This window comes from Cherax quadricarinatus, chromosome 44 (assembly GCF_038502225.1).
Source record: "Cherax quadricarinatus isolate ZL_2023a chromosome 44, ASM3850222v1, whole genome shotgun sequence".
NCBI lineage: Eukaryota > Metazoa > Arthropoda > Malacostraca > Decapoda > Parastacidae > Cherax > Cherax quadricarinatus.
In genome coordinates this window covers 9,499,009-9,515,753 of record NC_091335.1, presented here as the reverse complement: position 1 = coordinate 9,515,753, position 16,745 = coordinate 9,499,009, and the positions used below count along the sequence as shown (strand labels likewise).

Here is a 16,745-nt window from a genome sequence, read left to right as displayed (position 1 = left end):
ATACACCGAGTGGTGTACTGGGTGTATATACCGAGTGGTGTACTGGGTGTATACACCGAGTGGTGTACTGGGTGTATACACCGAGTGGTGTACTGGGTGTATATACCGAGTGGTGTACTGGGTGTATATACCGAGTGGTGTACTGGGTGTATACACCGAGTGGTGTACTGGGTGTATACACCGAGTGGTGTACTGGATGTATACACCGAGTGGTGTACTGGGTGTATACACCGAGTGTACTGGGTGTATATACCGAGTGTACTGGGTGTATATGCCGAGTGTACTGGGTGTATATACCGAGTGGTGTACCGGGTGTATACACCGAGTGGTGTACTGGGTGTATACACCGAGTGGTGTACTGGGTGTATACACCGAGTGGTGTACTGGGTGTATACACCGAGTGGTGTACTGGGTGTATACACCGAGTATTGTACTGGGTGTATACACCGAGTGGTGTACTGGGTGTATACACCGAGTGGTGTACTGGGTGTATACACCGAGTGGTGTACTGGGTGTATACACCGAGTGGTGTACTGGGTGTATACACCGAGTGGTGTACTGGGTGTATACACCGAGTGGTGTACTGGGTGTATACACCGAGTGGTGTACTGGGTGTATACACCGAGTGGTGTACTGGGTGTATACACCGAGTGGTGTACTGGGTGTATACACCGAGTGGTGTACTGGGTGTATACATCGAGTGGTGTACTGGGTGTATACACCGAGTGGTGTACTGGGTGTATACATCGAGTGGTGTACTGGGTGTATACACCGAGTAGTGTACTGGATGTATACACCGAGTGGTGTACTGGGTGTATACACCGAGTGGTGTACTGGGTGTATACACCGAGTGGTGTACTGGGTGTATACACCGAGTGGTGTACTGGGTGTATACACCGAGTGGTGTACTGGGTGTATACACCGAGTGGTGTACTGGGTGTATATACCGAGTGGTGTACTGGGTGTATACACCGAGTGGTGTACTGGGTGTATACACAGAGTGGTGTACTGGGTGTATACACCGAGTGGTGTACTGGGTGTATACACCGAGTGGTGTACTGGGTGTATACACCGAGTGGTGTACTGGGTGTATACACCGAGTGGTGTACTGGGTGTATACATCGAGTGGTGTACTGGGTGTATACACCGAGTGGTGTACTGGGTGTATACACCGAGTGGTGTACTGGGTGTATACACCGAGTGGTGTACTGGGTGTATACACCGAGTGGTGTACTGGGTGTATACACCGAGTGGTGTACTGTATATGTTAGTGTATGTACACTGAAGATTTATTTCTATCCTTATTATTATGGATTAAATTATTCTTGACTGGTGATGAATTAGGTCACATGTATATATAATAAGCTTCGTGTAGTCGACAGACTGTAAACCAAATTAAATAAATCTCCCGAACTGCAACGGCAATTATTATTATAATCAAGGGGAAGCGCTAAACCCGTAGGATTATACAGCGCAAGGGGGGGGGGATGTGGAAGGCATTCAGGCTTAATTCGGGGAACTGGAGCACAGATCCAATTCCCTAAATCAAGAGCCCCTCGCCAACATCAAGGAACCTTCCCTGAGGGGTCTGCAGCGGCAAGAAAACTCTCGGGATCTCGCAACTCGCATTTAACTACCTACCAAGATGTGCATAGTTCACAGGCGTTAAGCTATGAGGAGAGCAAGAGGAGGTTTCCTAAGTTTATTTAGGTATAGTTACACATAAGTGCATACGTTTATGTGATGACAGTTATCCTACTTAGTAACATATGTGTAAATTATCTAAAAAAAAAAAAGGCTTATTTCCATCGGGATCCTTGTAATATCTTATTAGTAGTAGCCTAGCTGTTAGATCAGTGGTTCTTAACCTGGGTTCGATCGAACCCCAGGGGTTAGTCTTAGGGGTTCGGCGGAGATGGGAAATACAAGAACAACGCTCGCTGAATTGAAGGTGGAGAAAACCAGATTCGACGAAAAGGCTACTCTGCCTGTACTCGGCTTTGTACCCATCGACAAACCGATCCTCACAGCATGGTACGAAGCTGCGTACCTGACCGCAAAGTTGGGTAAACCAGACACCATTAGTGAAACACTCGTAAAACCAGCAGCGTTGAAGATGGCGAATATCATGCTGGGAAAAGCTGCTGAAGGTAAGTTATCCCAAATTCCTCTTTCAGATGAGACCATCAGCAGCAGAATAGACGACATGACATCTTGGTTTAAGTAGTTGCAGATCTGATTTCAAGCCCAGCGAAATTTAGCCTCCAACTCGACAGAGACCACCGACTTTTCCAATCTAAGCAAGCTTGTTGTATTCCTGCGCTATGTGAAAGACGTGATAAAGGAAGATCTTATATTTCGTAAGCCTCTCACAACAACCAAGGCAGCCGACGTGAAGAAACTTGTGGATGACTTCTTCAGAGACAACGATCTTTCGTGGAATATGGTTTCTGCAGTTTGTTCGGATGGAGCACCAGTCATGCTGGGAGGAAACTCTGGCTTTGGAGTGCTGGTGAAAGCCGATGCACCACACATCATTGGTACGCACTGTGTTCTGCACAGGCATGCGCTGACAACAAAAACCTTGCCTCCATAACTGGCAGAAGTATTGAAAATTGTAGTGGAATGTGTGAACTACGTGGGAAATAGTGCTATAAAGCACCGCATCTTCAAAGAGCTGTGTAATGAAATGGGCTCTGAATTTGAGGTACTTCTGTACCATTGTAACGTTCGGTGGTTATCCTAGGCAAAGGTGCTGAATCGTGTTTTTGCCTTGAGTGTGGAATTAGCCCTGTTTTTGTGAGAGCACCAACATTGCCATTCTCATTTTGGCGTACATGGCCGATATCTTCGATTCTCTCAATCATCTCAGTCGACAGATGCAGGGCGGTGGAGTCAACATCATCGAAACGGAAGAAAACCTGAAAGTTTTTCAAAAAAAAAAAAAAGCTACCGTTATGGAAACGAGGAACAGAGAATGATAACTTCGCAAACTTTCCCCTGCTGGACGACTGCGTAAGTAAGATCGAAGACGTGTCTGGAATCGGAGACATTTCTGTACTCGGGGAACTGAAGCAAGTAATTGCCATGAACTTAGATGAGCTCGCAAAGTCTCTCGACGGATACTTCCCCACCAGAGAGACACATCCAGCATGAATGAGACAGCCGTTCAGTGTTGCGACAGCAGATGTCAATGATGAATACCTCGACGAAATCATTGAACTTCAGCAGAGCCAGGTTTAACAGCAACAACTCTTCAGAACAACAACGCCTTCAACGTTTTGGTGTCACCAAATCGTAGCGTAGTGTCTTATTGCTAAGAAAGTATCTTTGCCAGAAATCCTTTTCGAGGATGGTAGACATCAAAATGAAGAAAAGGAACAGACTTTGTTGCGAACATGATGTGAGAGTGACACGTGCCAAGGTGAAGCCGCGCATTTCTGAACTTGTCTCTGAAACACTACAGAAAAGTCACATTGATTTGCAGTTTTGAGTGTGGCTTTGTAAATGGTCCAAGTCGGACCGAAACGTCGTCGTAAGCTCCTCTCTTCTATGTGCGGGTTATTTGTGTATCGTTCCAGTCACGGTATTGTGCCTTTTTTTCGTTATTGATTGACATCATATTTTGAAGAAATCATATTTCATTTTTCCGATTACGAAGGTTCGGTGAATGCACGGAAGAAACTTGCGAGGTTCAAGTACCTCCAACAAGGTTAAGAACCACTGTGTTAGATACAGTGAGTAACTCAACTGCGTGATACTCAGCTACCTTTAAACAGAAGTATAATCGGAAGTTCGGTTAGGATCGAGCAGTGAAGAAAGGTCGTTTAAGCGACCTGATCATCTAGTACCGAGTGTCCAACGGTGTTTCGATCAGGTAAGATAAAAAAAATTGGGTTGTTACGTATCTTTGACCAATAGTAATGAAATAGTAATCAAACGGAGAATTACAAACTAATTTTAAAACTAAAAAAAATACACAGCTATACTGAGGATGTATTTGTGTATTTGTTAAAGTTGTAACAAGAGACTGATGCGGTGGTAATGTTATGGTAATACGCGTGAAAAAAAAGGTAAATAAAGATCAAAATTAGTAGTACAAAGATAGTGATTTCACCTTACCTCAGTATGGCACCCAGGACTGCACCTGTAATGAGAGAAAACGGAGGTTATTTTTCGGCAGAGAAAACGACCGAATATTAATACGTTAACGAAAGAAAATCATGTAAGAGGTACATACATCGACAGGTATATGTATGTCAGTGCATTTATTCACTACGAATCACGTTTAATCTATGCTTTAAGTTTGTTTATATTTAGCTCCTGTATACATAGCATACAAATATTTTTTTTACAGTTGTCTTGGGATCACATAGGTGATATGAGCATGTAAACAGCACCTTTCGTATACAAATGTTTTGTAAACAACACTTTAGTATGTTTCTCACGAAATCGTAATGACAGGATTGCAAATCGTGTCATTACGATTTCGTGAGTCATGTTCACGGTTTTGAGGGGACTTGAGCTAGAGTTCGTCACGGCCACGCTAGCTGGAGATTCGTCTGTAAAAACTTGCATTTGTGGTCACAGTGGTGCCTATGCTAACCTTCCTATGGTGTAGAAATATACCTAGTTGGACGAATCTTATTGTGGCTAGCTGGTCCAGTGGCTAACGCGACGGCCTGGAGTTTTGAGACTCACTGATCGCGGGTTCTATCCCCGCCCGTGGTATGGTTTCTTTTGTATGCTTTATCCCAGGGGTTTAAAGTATTCTCGATGTCAGTGTTCAGGTGACGTCCAGCCTTAACATGACAGACATACAGTCGAAAAATCTTGAAACTTAACTAAATCCTCTGTCAGTGACGGATATCTAAATGGTACATCCCATCACCCCCCTGACCGAATCACTTCTACGCAGTTCACTCTTGAAGGCTGAGAACACTCAGCATTAAGCCTGCAAGCCACCAGTACTCAACACCAAGCCTGCAAGCCACCAGTACTCAACACCAAGCCTGCAAGCCACCAGTACTCAACACCAAGCCTTCAAGCCACCAGTACTCAACACCAAGCCTGCAAGCCACCAGTACTCAACACCAAGCCTGCAAGCCACCAGTACTCAACACCAAGCCTGCAAGCCACCAGTACTCAACACCAAGCCTGCAAGCCAACAACAATTAAAACCAAACCTGTAAGTCATCACCATAATCAATACCAAGCCTAACAACACATTTAATAGTACAACACATTTAATAGTACAACACACTAAACAGTTTACAACACACTAAACAGTTTACAACATACTAAACAATTTACAACATACTAAACAATTTACAACATTAAACAATTTACAATACGCTAGACAGTTTACTATACACTAAGCAGTTTACAAGACACTTAACATTTCACAACACAGTTTACAACACACGTCTCTCAATCTTGCAAATCATCAGAGGTCAATACCCAGTATGCAACACTAAACACTATCACCACGAAAGACTGGACGTACATCCATATTACCAACAAGTGTAGAGACAGGTTGCACAAGTTCTTATTCGGGACAACGTTTTGATCTGTGTATAGCCTGTTGAAGCTCCACAGAGAGCGAAACTGCCTCAGTGTAACATTTTGCACTCTGTCATGTAGCAGGGGGTGGGGTGGGGGGGTTGACCCTTCCGTCGGGTTCATCTCTGGACATTTTTCAGCAAACCTTTTTTTTACCGAAACAAATAAAGGAAATAAAAACCCGGGCGGGTGAATAAAAAGACCAGATGTAATGGACAGTGCTGGTTCTGTCTAGACTGTTGTTTATATTTTTTTCCTGCTGGACAGAGTGAGGTAATTTTTTCAGTAAAGTTGAAATGAGTTCAAGAGTATATTATTGCTAGGTAGAGATGTAGGAATTATATATTGAGACGGGGAGGAAAGGTAGATTTGTAGGTCAGGAAGAGTTGAATCCTTGCCTGTCATGAAGGGTAAGTTATGGAGGCTTGATCCACCGTCCTCGTAAGGGGTGTTGAAGGCTCAATCCTCTGTCTCTACGTTCCTCCCTCCGTTCTTGCCATTCACACAGAAGAAAAATGCTCTACACAGATTTTTTTACAGACAATAATACCGCGCAGCACATCTGTGAAGACCCGTGTTGCTACCCTTGTATACAACCTCGTTGTTGTCCTCCTTCAGGCACTCACTCTTGCAATGTTGCAACACATTGCTACTCTCCTCTTTTTCATTTAGACATTCAGTGTCGATACAAACGTATTTTCCAGGTCTTATATCAGATGCTTGGCCCGTCACTGCATTCACTCTTATAAACTTATGAATGTTATTAACTTTGATATACCTTTGAAGAGTTTCGAGAGTTTCTCTACTCTCTGAGCCCGGCCATGGGCCAGGCTCGTCTGGTGCTATTGTAAACATCTGATGAGGATCGAAATATACAGATGAATCAACTCTTCCTGTGTTTCTGTCACAATGTGAGTTATTAGTGAGTATCAACAAATGTTTATTACACCTTAGTTATTGATATAAATCTTCTTATCAACATATAAATCTTCTTATAAACGGAAAATTATTTTATAAACATAAATGTTTTTAACAATTTTTTTTTAAATACGAATGTTAACATTGTGTTTTTTTACACATGTGGCTCAGTTTATTAACATTTTCCTGTGGTCACTGATGTTATAATGTCACTCGTGTTCATGTAGTCTTTAAAAGGTGTGACTTGAAGCCTTTGTAGAACGTGTGATTATTTTCCTCAGATTGAAATTGAGAGGATCTTACTGATGAGTGCCATGAAACTACCGTGTTAGTCCTTAATACTGCCGTGTTAGTCCTTAATACTGCCGTGTTAGTCCTTAATACTGCCGTGTTAGTCCTTAATACTGCCGTGTTAGTCCTTAATACTACCGTGTTAGTCCTTAATACTACCGTGTTAGTCCTTAATACTGCCGTGTTAGTCCTTAATACTGCCGTGTTAGTCCTTAATACTGCCGTGTTAGTCCTTAATACTGCCGTATTAGTCCTTAATACTACCGTGTTAGTCCTTAATACTACCGTGTAGTCCTTAAAACTGCCGTGTTAGTCCTTAATACTACCGTGTAGTCCTTAATACTGCCGTGTTAGTCCTTAATACTGCCGTGTTAGTCCTTAATACTGCCGTGTTAGTCCTTAATACTACCGTGTAGTCCTTAATACTACCGTGTAGTCCTTAATACTACCGTGTAGTTCTTAATACTACCGTGTAGTCCTTAATACTACCGTGTAGTCCTTAATACTACCGTGTAGTCCTTAATACCATGTACTCCTTAATACTACCGTGTAGTCCTTAATACTACCGTGTAGTCCTTAATACTACCATGTAGTCCTTAATACTACCGTGTAGTCCTTAATACTACCGTGTAGTCCTTAATACTACCGTGTAGTCCTTAATACTACCGTGTAGTCCTTAATACTACCGTGTAGTCCTTAATACTACCGTGTAGTCCTTAATACTACCGTGTAGTCCTTAATACTACCATGTAGGCCTTAATACTACCGTGTAGTCCTTAATACTACCGTGTAGGCCTTAATACTACCGTGTAGTCCTTAATACTACCGTGTAGTCCTTAATACTACCATGTAGGCCTTAATACTACCGTGTAGTCCTTAATACTACCGTGTAGTCCTTAATACTACCGTGTAGTCCTTAATACTACCGTGTAGTCCTTAATACTACCGTGTAGTCCTTAATACTACCATGTAGTCCTTAATACTACCGTGTAGTCCTTAATACCATGTACTCCTTAATACTACCGTGTAGTCCTTAATACTACCGTGTAGTCCTTAATACTACCATGTAGTCCTTAATACTACCGTGTAGTCCTAAATACTACCGTGTACTCCTTAATACTACCGTGTAGTCCTTAATACTACCGTGTACTCCTTAATACTACCGTGTAGTCCTTAATACTACCATGTAGTCCTTAATACTACCGTGTACTCCTTAATACTACCGTGTACTCCTTAATACTACCGTGTACTCCTTAATACTACCGTGTACTCCTTAATACTACCGTGTAGTCCTTAATACTACCGTGTAGTCCTTAATACTACCATGTAGTCCTTAATACTACCGTGTAGTCCTTAATACTACCGTGTAATCCTTAATACTACCGTGTAGTCCTTAATACTACCGTGTAGTCCTTAATACTACCGTGTAGTCCTTAATACTACCATGTAGTCCTTAATACTACCGTGTAGTCCTTAATACTACCGTGTAGTCCTTAATATTACCGTGTACTCCTTAATACTACCGTGTACTCCTTAATACTACCGTGTAGTCCTTAATACTACCGTGTAGTCCTTAATACTACCGTGTAGTCCTTAATACTACCGTGTAGTCCTTAATACTACCGTGTAGTCCTTAATACTACCGTGTAGTCCTTAATACTACCGTGTAGTCCTTAATACTACCGTGTAGTCCTTAATACTACCGTGTAATCCTTAATACTACCGTGTAGTCCTTAATACTACCGTGTAGTCCTTAATACTACTGTGTAGTCCTTAATACTACCGTGTTAGTTCTTAATACTACCGTGTTAGTCCTTAATACTACGGTGTAGTCCTTAACACTACCGTGTAGTCCTTAACACTACCGTGTAGTCCTTAACACTACCGTGTAGTCCTTAACACTACCGTGTAGTCCTTAACACTACCGTGTAGTCCTTAATACTACCGTGTAGTCCTTAATACTACCGTGTTAGTCCTTAATACTACCGTGTTAGTCCTTAATACTACCGTGTAGTCCTTAATATATCAACGCACTGGCGCCATCTATGGGCCATTACCCGAAATATTGTGACTTTTTTCGTTCCTCTCCTTTCTTCCCCACTACACGTACGACTTTGTTTCCCTTCCTTATTTTCCCCTTTCCATCACTCATTTTTCCCCTCGACTCCAGTTGCATAGAAAGTAGAAGCAGAGTGTGTGTAGAGCAGTTGCGACAGGAAGACTCGAGACAGAGGGAAAGGGATTCTAACCACTTCCAGTCACAAACCTAAATCAACTCCCCTGCCCCTACCACCATCAACCTAAATCAACTCCCCTGCCTTTACCACCACCAACCTAAATCAACTCCCCTGCCCCTTCCACCACCAACCTAAATCAACTCCCTCACCCCTACCACCACCAACCTAAATCAACTCCCCCGCCCCTACCACCACCAACCTAAATCAACTCCCCTGCCCCTACCACCACCAACCTAAATCAACCTTACCACCACCAACCTAAATCAACTCCCCTGCCCCTACCACCACCAACCTAAATCAACCTTACCACCACCAACCTAAATCAACTCCCCCGCCCCTACCACCACCAACCTAAATCCCCCCACCCCTACCACCAGCAATCATCCCTGTCACTATCAGTATCATTCCCCTCAACCAACCACCTATCAACACAATCAGGAAAATCTTAATGGTGACGCACCACGAATGTGATTCGTTCCCTCTGGCTGTCTAGTCATTGTTAGCTGTTTGTGTCCCTCTTCCATACTTTGTTTGCTCTCTCCCCTCTGTCTTCACAATCCGATTTCTCCCCGTCCTCTTCCAGTCCGTTAGTTCCCCCAGTTCGTCCAGGTGGCTTTTCATTTTTAGTGCATTTTAATTCTCTCTCTCTCTCTCTCTCTCTCTCTCTCTCTCTCTCTCTCTCTCTCTCTCTCTCTCTCTGTTATCTTTCTACTATCTTCCTCATTTCTGTCTACTTTCTCTAATAGTTACCGTGTGTGATTTAACATTTCTTCCGTCTTCCCCACTATTCTCTCTTTTCTTCCTGTTCCTCCATTTACCTCTTACATTGTTTCTCGTCTCATTATATTACAGGTATACAATACTGACATGTGTAACACCTGGGTATCTTTGCTGGAGGAACGTCTCGTCACAGTATCAGGCTTTATTAATCTCATTCACAGGCATGAGGATGGAGGCTGAATACTATGTCTCTTCCTTCCTTCCTTCCTTCCTTCCTTCCTTCCTTCCTTCCTTCCGTCCGTCCTTCCTTCCTTCCGTCCTTGATTCCTTTTTTCTCTCCTTCCGTTCTTCATTCCTTTCTTTCCTTCTTTTCTTCCTTCATTCTCTTTTTTCTTTCTTAATTCCTTCCTTCCCTCCTTCTTTCATTCTGTTCCTTCTCTATTTCCTTCCTTCTCTTCCTTCCTTCCCTCTTTTCTCTCTACATTCCTTCACCATCACTGAAACTCTGACAGTGTTAATCATACTTTATGTGTCCGTCATGGTAGTTCAGTTCGACTGTGATGGGAGTTTATTCTCTTGTGGCAATCACATTGTAGCTCGCTTTATTCTCTTCTGATTCTCCATCTTTTGCTTATCGCTTACCTTCAGCAGTCTCTCTTTATTAAGAGATATTTTATTGTGCAGTAAACCCCATCCCCATCCGTGTGTGTCGACCAACACTAATATGTACAAAGGAATATTTCTTTCAGGAAACGTTTGCTGTAAACATTTATCTGTATCTTATGTTACTGATAGTCTTCTTTATATATGTTTCTAAATATATTTGATACATCTTAAATGAGTCTCATTCATCAGCTTGTCGCTGATGCAGGAATATCGTGAATTGTTGCAGAAATGATCGTAATTCATATTGTTTAATGTTTTAACATATATGATGTGTAGAAAGGGATTATTTTCCAGTAAAAGTGGGGATTAAAGAGGGCTGTGATGTTACCCTGGTTGTGTTATGGTTGGATTAGTAAAGTAAATGAGTGATAGAATGTTAGTGTGGGGTGTCCGCTCTTTACTGATGACAGTCATTGTTGTGGAAGGTTCAGAAGAGAAGTTGCCGAGGTTGGTTCGATTTCATAGGGCGTGTAAATGAAGGAAGATAAAAGTAGTCGCAAGAAGGAGCAGTGCTACGGAAAAAAATCTAGGTAGTGAAGAACTGGATGTTAGATAGGAAGGAATGAGGAAAATAGTCGCAAGAAAGAGCAGTGTTGTGAAGGGAAAAAAAATCTAGGCAGTGCAAAATTGGATTTTAGATAAGATGGAATAAGTATAGGCACGTTGGTCTACGAAAAACGATGATAATCTTTCCATACTTGGGAAAAAGTGAATATATAAATCGGAATGTGTCAAGAGTAGAGAAATGTCAACAGTGTTGTATGTGTGTGAGAGTCATGGGCTTTGAACTTTGCAGCGAGGAGGAGGAGGTAAAAGTCACTGAAGATGTGTTTTGAAGTTACTATGTGGTGTGTGGGGATCCAACAATATTTTTCTGAACTCAAATGTCTCTCAAATGACCTAATGTCTCACCCCGAGGAGATAAAATATGCTTGAACCCCATCTCCAAACTCTTCATCTCTTTTGCACACACTACCTACCATCCATCTTCCGAGTCTCGTCTCTGCCTCTCACCATTCTGCTTGCTGGTTCACACATGTAAACTCACCTCACAAGGAACCTTCCTTCATCCCTTCAACACTTCTCCCCGACCCTCCATCCCAGCTGATGCTAACAGTAAGAGTGGAGGTACAGGGGCACTCACCAACCCCCTTCAAGGCTGTCAGGTATCAGGGTGGTGCTCCTATAACCCACAGGACTGATGGGTGTTAAACAGGACCTCCGACAACCCTCCCTCCCTTACTCTTGGAGAACTGACGGGTGTTAGAGAAAGCCTCCGACAGCCTCCCTCTTCTTTACACCTGGAGGACTGACAAGTGTCAGAGGATCACCGACAACCTCCCCCCCTCTCCACTACCCCTGGAGGACTGACAGGTGCCAGAGGATCACCGACAACCTCCCCCCTCTCCACTACCCTTGGAGGACTGACAGGTATCAGAGAGGATCTCCAACAACCTCCTCCCTCTCCACTTTCCCTGGAGGACTGCCAGGTGTCAGAGAGGATCTCCGACAACCTCCCCCTTCTCCACTACCCCTGGAGGACTGACAGGTGTCAGAGAGGATCTTCGACAACCTCACCCCTCCACTACCCCTGGAGGACTGACAGGTGTCAGAGAGGTCCTTCAGGTAACTACTTCCGTCACATCCCACCCGTCACATGCCCTACTAATAAAGTTAGCAGGTGTGAGGCGCTAACAAGGCCGCCCGGCGTGCAAATTTGAAGTGACATGGGTTCACCGTCTCTCTGGATAATTAAAAGTTATATTTAGTTCAGAAACTCGTTTATCAGCTTATTTACGAAACTGTGTACTTGTAATGCACATAAACTGTTGTTGCTTTTGTTATGAATTTATTTTAACACATCTACCTGTTGTTGTTGTTAGTAATAGTCGTAGTGTTATTTTTATTCAGTTTATTCTTTTAGCATATCGGTCGAATTTCGCTACGGCAAATTGACCAAAATAGGCACATTCACCATCATTCGATCCCTAGCTGTCTTACCAGACGTTCAAGAACTTCACAATTCCGTCACCCAACGGACTGGAACCACTCCACTTGACTTTCAGAATGAGCACCGTACCTACTACTACCAAAATTGAAGGCTTGCTACCAGGTTTCCCTGAAATCCCTTAGAAGATATTGCTACGCTTACACTCCAACAGCACGTCAAATCCCTAAACCAGCTTGCCTTCATTTACTTAGATGTAAGTGAAGGCGAGTAAGTATGGTGGCGATTCAAGCCCCTTCAGCACTTCTTTTCTATACAATGCTGAATGACTAATACGGGTTTAGTGTTTTTATGGATGCACATCATACCTGAACCTTTCAGTGCCTCTTTTCAAACCCCTGACAAGACGTCCTGTACATTACCTTCCATCCACCCATATTTATACACCATAATCGACTTGTTCCATTCTTTCTACATACCAGACCCTGTTAACGACTTATATTCCAATCAGTTATAATATATTTAAAACATCAAACATGCCTTCTTATTGCATTAATCTTTTATTTTTTTTCATAATTGTTCTTAAACACGATATTTAGTCTCCTGTCTGCAACTTCAAAAAAATTTTCGGCTGAGAGGTGTGCCTCTCCACGTGGATATAGTCTGAGACGTGTATATATCTTTTATTGTATATATACCGAGTGATGTGTATCTCTTACCATATACAGTGAGAGAGAACTTTAATCCCTATTATACGAGTTAAAGTATCGTTGACGGATGGTGTACAGGTGACATGCAGCCTTAATGACCTTCGTGTAGTCGGTAGGTTCTAAAATAAATAAAACAAGCAACATGCTTCACACACACACACACACACACACACACACACACACGTACCAGCGCTTGTGTGTGTGTAACTATACTACAACTCATTCCTATTTCTGCATCCAACGACACACGTCTGTCTTTCCACACATTTCTGACGTATCCTGTAATTTTATACACCTCGTGTATTGTGTGGTGTATTCTCTTCGAGACGGAGGAGGGGAGGGTTACTTTGATGCTGGTGACAGGTTCTTGATTCAAGGAAAAGGAGCTGCCTTCCCTTTCCCCTGATCAAACTTTATTACCCCAATCCCAATTTAATTCCAGTGGTTCTCACATACTGGGAAAACAGACACAAATGCAGTATAAGAAGATCCATTTTTGACGTTTCGCCCACAAATTGAGCATTATCAAGTCACAAACCAATCTATTTGTGTGGGCGAAACGTAGTCAACTAAGGATCACGTTATACAGCATTTGCGTCTGTTTTTCCATCATGTCGGTATTTAAAGCATTTATGTCCATAGAATCTCACACAAACACTCTACGGATTAACTTACGAAATCGTAATGACACGATTGCAAACAAACCATACCACGGGTGGGATTAGAACCCGCGATCAGAGAATCATAAAACTCCAGACCGACGCGTTTAACCACTGAACCAGCTGGCTACAGTAAGATTCATCCAACTAGGTATATTTCTACACCAAAGGAAGATTAGCATAGGCAAATGCGTCAGTTTGGAGTTTTATGACTCTGATCGCGGGTTCTAACCCCACTCGTGGTATGGTTTTCTCTACGGCATCCTCAGATACTGGCTGTGATAACTCCTCGTTCAAAGTTGATTCGTAATCCTCTTATACACATTAAAATTTCAGCAAGGAAAATAATATAAAAACATACTTTTCAAGGAGAGAGAGAAACCTCTGTCACGAAACCAAAAATTAGTCAAGTTATTAACAGAAACAAACTGTAAACTTGGTACAAAGATGGAGAGTAAAAAGGAGAAGAAAACGAGAATAGGAGGAGAACAGGGGAGGAAATAAGTACCAGAAAGTAGGAATGGGAGAACATTAGGAGACATATAGTGTGTCAGTAGAGAGACAGAGAGGTCCATTAAGCACGGGCTGAGTCAGACCACAGATTATGGTGCTGGTTAGTTATTGTGACAAGCCTCTACACAAACACACACACACACACACACACACACACACACACTTGGAGAGTGCCAAGAGCCCCGGGAGTGTGTTCCTAGCCGCTGGAGTGCTATCGTCCCCTGAAAAGTGCCACAAGCCCCTGAAGAATGCCACCAACCCCTGGAGAAGTATGGACACAAGGGACCCCTTCCCTGACACAATCAATTCCTTCTCTATATGTCACCTGTCAATACGTTTGCTCGCCACCACACTGCTGTCACCACACTGCTGTCACCACACTGCTGCCACCACACTGCTGCCACCACACCGCTGTCACCACACCGCTGTCACCTCTCTGCTGCCACCGCACTCCTGCCACCGCACTCCTGCCACCGCACTCCTGCCACCGCACTCCTGCCACCGCACTCCTGCCACCGCACTCCTGCCACCGCACTCCTGCCACCGCACTCCTGCCACCGCACTCCTGCCACCGCACTCCTGCCACCGCACTCCTGCCACCGCACTCCTGCCACCGCACTCCTGCCACCGCACTCCTGCCACCGCACTCCTGCCACCGCACTCCTGCCACCGCACTCCTGCCACCGCACTCCTGCCACCGCACTCCTGCCACCGCACTGCTGTCAGCACACTGCTGTCAGCGCACTGCTGCCACCACACTGCTGCCACCACACTGCTGCCACCACACTGCTGCCACCACACTGCTGCCACCACACTGCTGCCACCACACTGCTGCCACCACACTGCTGCCACCACACTGCTGCCACCACACTGCTGCCACCACACTGTTGCCACCACACTGCTGTCATCGCTGTCCCTGCCTTAACCCCCTCTCCAGCACACAGTCTATTCCATCCACAGTTCACTCACCCTACTCCAACTGCAGCCCACTCACTACTGATCCCTCACACACACACACGCACACACACACACACACACACACACACACACACACACACACACACACACACACACACACACACACGAGTCCTTGGTTCACCCAAAGGTGTAGGGTGGCAAAAACTAGGTGTACCAGAGAATGGAAAAGGTACAGAAGACAAAGGACCCAGGAAAATAGATCAGCCGAAGAGCCAGAAACGAATATGCACAGATAAGAAGGGAAGCTCAGCGACAATGCGAAAATGACATAGCATCGAAAGTCAAGTCTGACCTGAAGCTGTTGTATAGCCACATCAGGAGGAAAACAACAATCAAGGACCAGGTAATCAGACTGGGGAAGGATGATGGGGAGTTCACAAGAAACGACCAAGAGGCATGTGAGGAGCTGAACACGAGATTAAAAAGTATTTACAGTGGAAACCGGTAGGACTCCAGGAAATCAGAACACGGAGGCATACCAACAACTGTTGGGTGAGGTACATATAACCGAGGAGGAGGTGAAGAAGCTGCTATATGAACTTGATACCTCAAAGGCGGTGGGACCAGACATCTCTCCGTGGGTTCTTAGAGAGGGAGCAGAGATGCTGTGTGTGCCACTAACAAAGATCTTCAAAACATACATTGAAACTGGGCAACTCCCTGAGGTATGGAAGATGGCAAATGTAGTTCCAATTTTTAAAAACAGAGACACGAGGCATTAAACTACAACCTGTGCTACTAACGTGTATAGTATGCAAAATCATGGAGAAAATCATCAGGAGGAGAGTGGTGGAGCACCTGGAAAGAAACAAGTGTATAATCGACAACCAGCACGGTTACAGGGAAGGAAAGTCCTGTGTCACGAACCAACTGGAGTTTTATGACAAGGTGACAGAAGACAAGAGAGGGGTGGATAGACTGCATTTTCTTGGACTGCAAGACCTTCGATACAGTTCCTCACAATTGGTTACTGCAAAAGCTAGAGGATTAGGCACATATAGCAGGAAAGGCACTGCAATGGATCAGAGAATACCTGAAACGGAGGCAACAACGAGTCATGGTATGTGAGGAGGTGTCAGAGTGGGCACCTGTGACAAACGGGGTTCCACAGGGGTCAGTCCTAGGACCTGTGCTGTTTGTGGTATGCGTGAATGACATATCGGAAGGGATAAACTCAGAAGTGTCCTTGTTTGCAGATGATGTGAAGTTAATGAGGAGAATTAAATCGGTCGAGGATCAGGCAGGACTACAAAGAGACCTGGACAGGCTACAAGCCTGGTCCAGCAACTGGCTCCTTGAATTTAACCCTGCCAAATGCAAAGTCATGAAGATCGGGGAAGGGCAAAGAAGACCGCAGACACAGTATAGTCTAGGTGGCCAAAGACTGCAAACTTCACTCAAGGAAAAAGATCTTGGGGTGAGTATAATACCGAGGACATCTGAGGCGCACATCAATCAGATAACTGCTGCAGCGTACGGGCGCCTGGCAAACCTAAGGATAGCGTTCCGATACCTCAGTAAGGAATCGTTCAAGACTCTATAC

At 44.0% G+C, this 16,745-nt stretch overlaps 1 protein-coding gene across 1 annotated transcript in view; it reads right to left on the bottom strand.

Moving 5' to 3' along the window:
• LOC128697558 (transient-receptor-potential-like protein) overlaps positions 1 to 16,745 on the bottom strand; it is a 622,300-nt gene that overhangs the window by 400,532 nt on the left and 205,023 nt on the right. Inside the window, exon 3 of the mRNA XM_053789343.2 lies at positions 4,123 to 4,147. The gene's annotated coding sequence lies outside the window, so the exon portion shown is untranslated. The remainder of the gene's footprint in view (positions 1 to 4,122; positions 4,148 to 16,745) is intronic.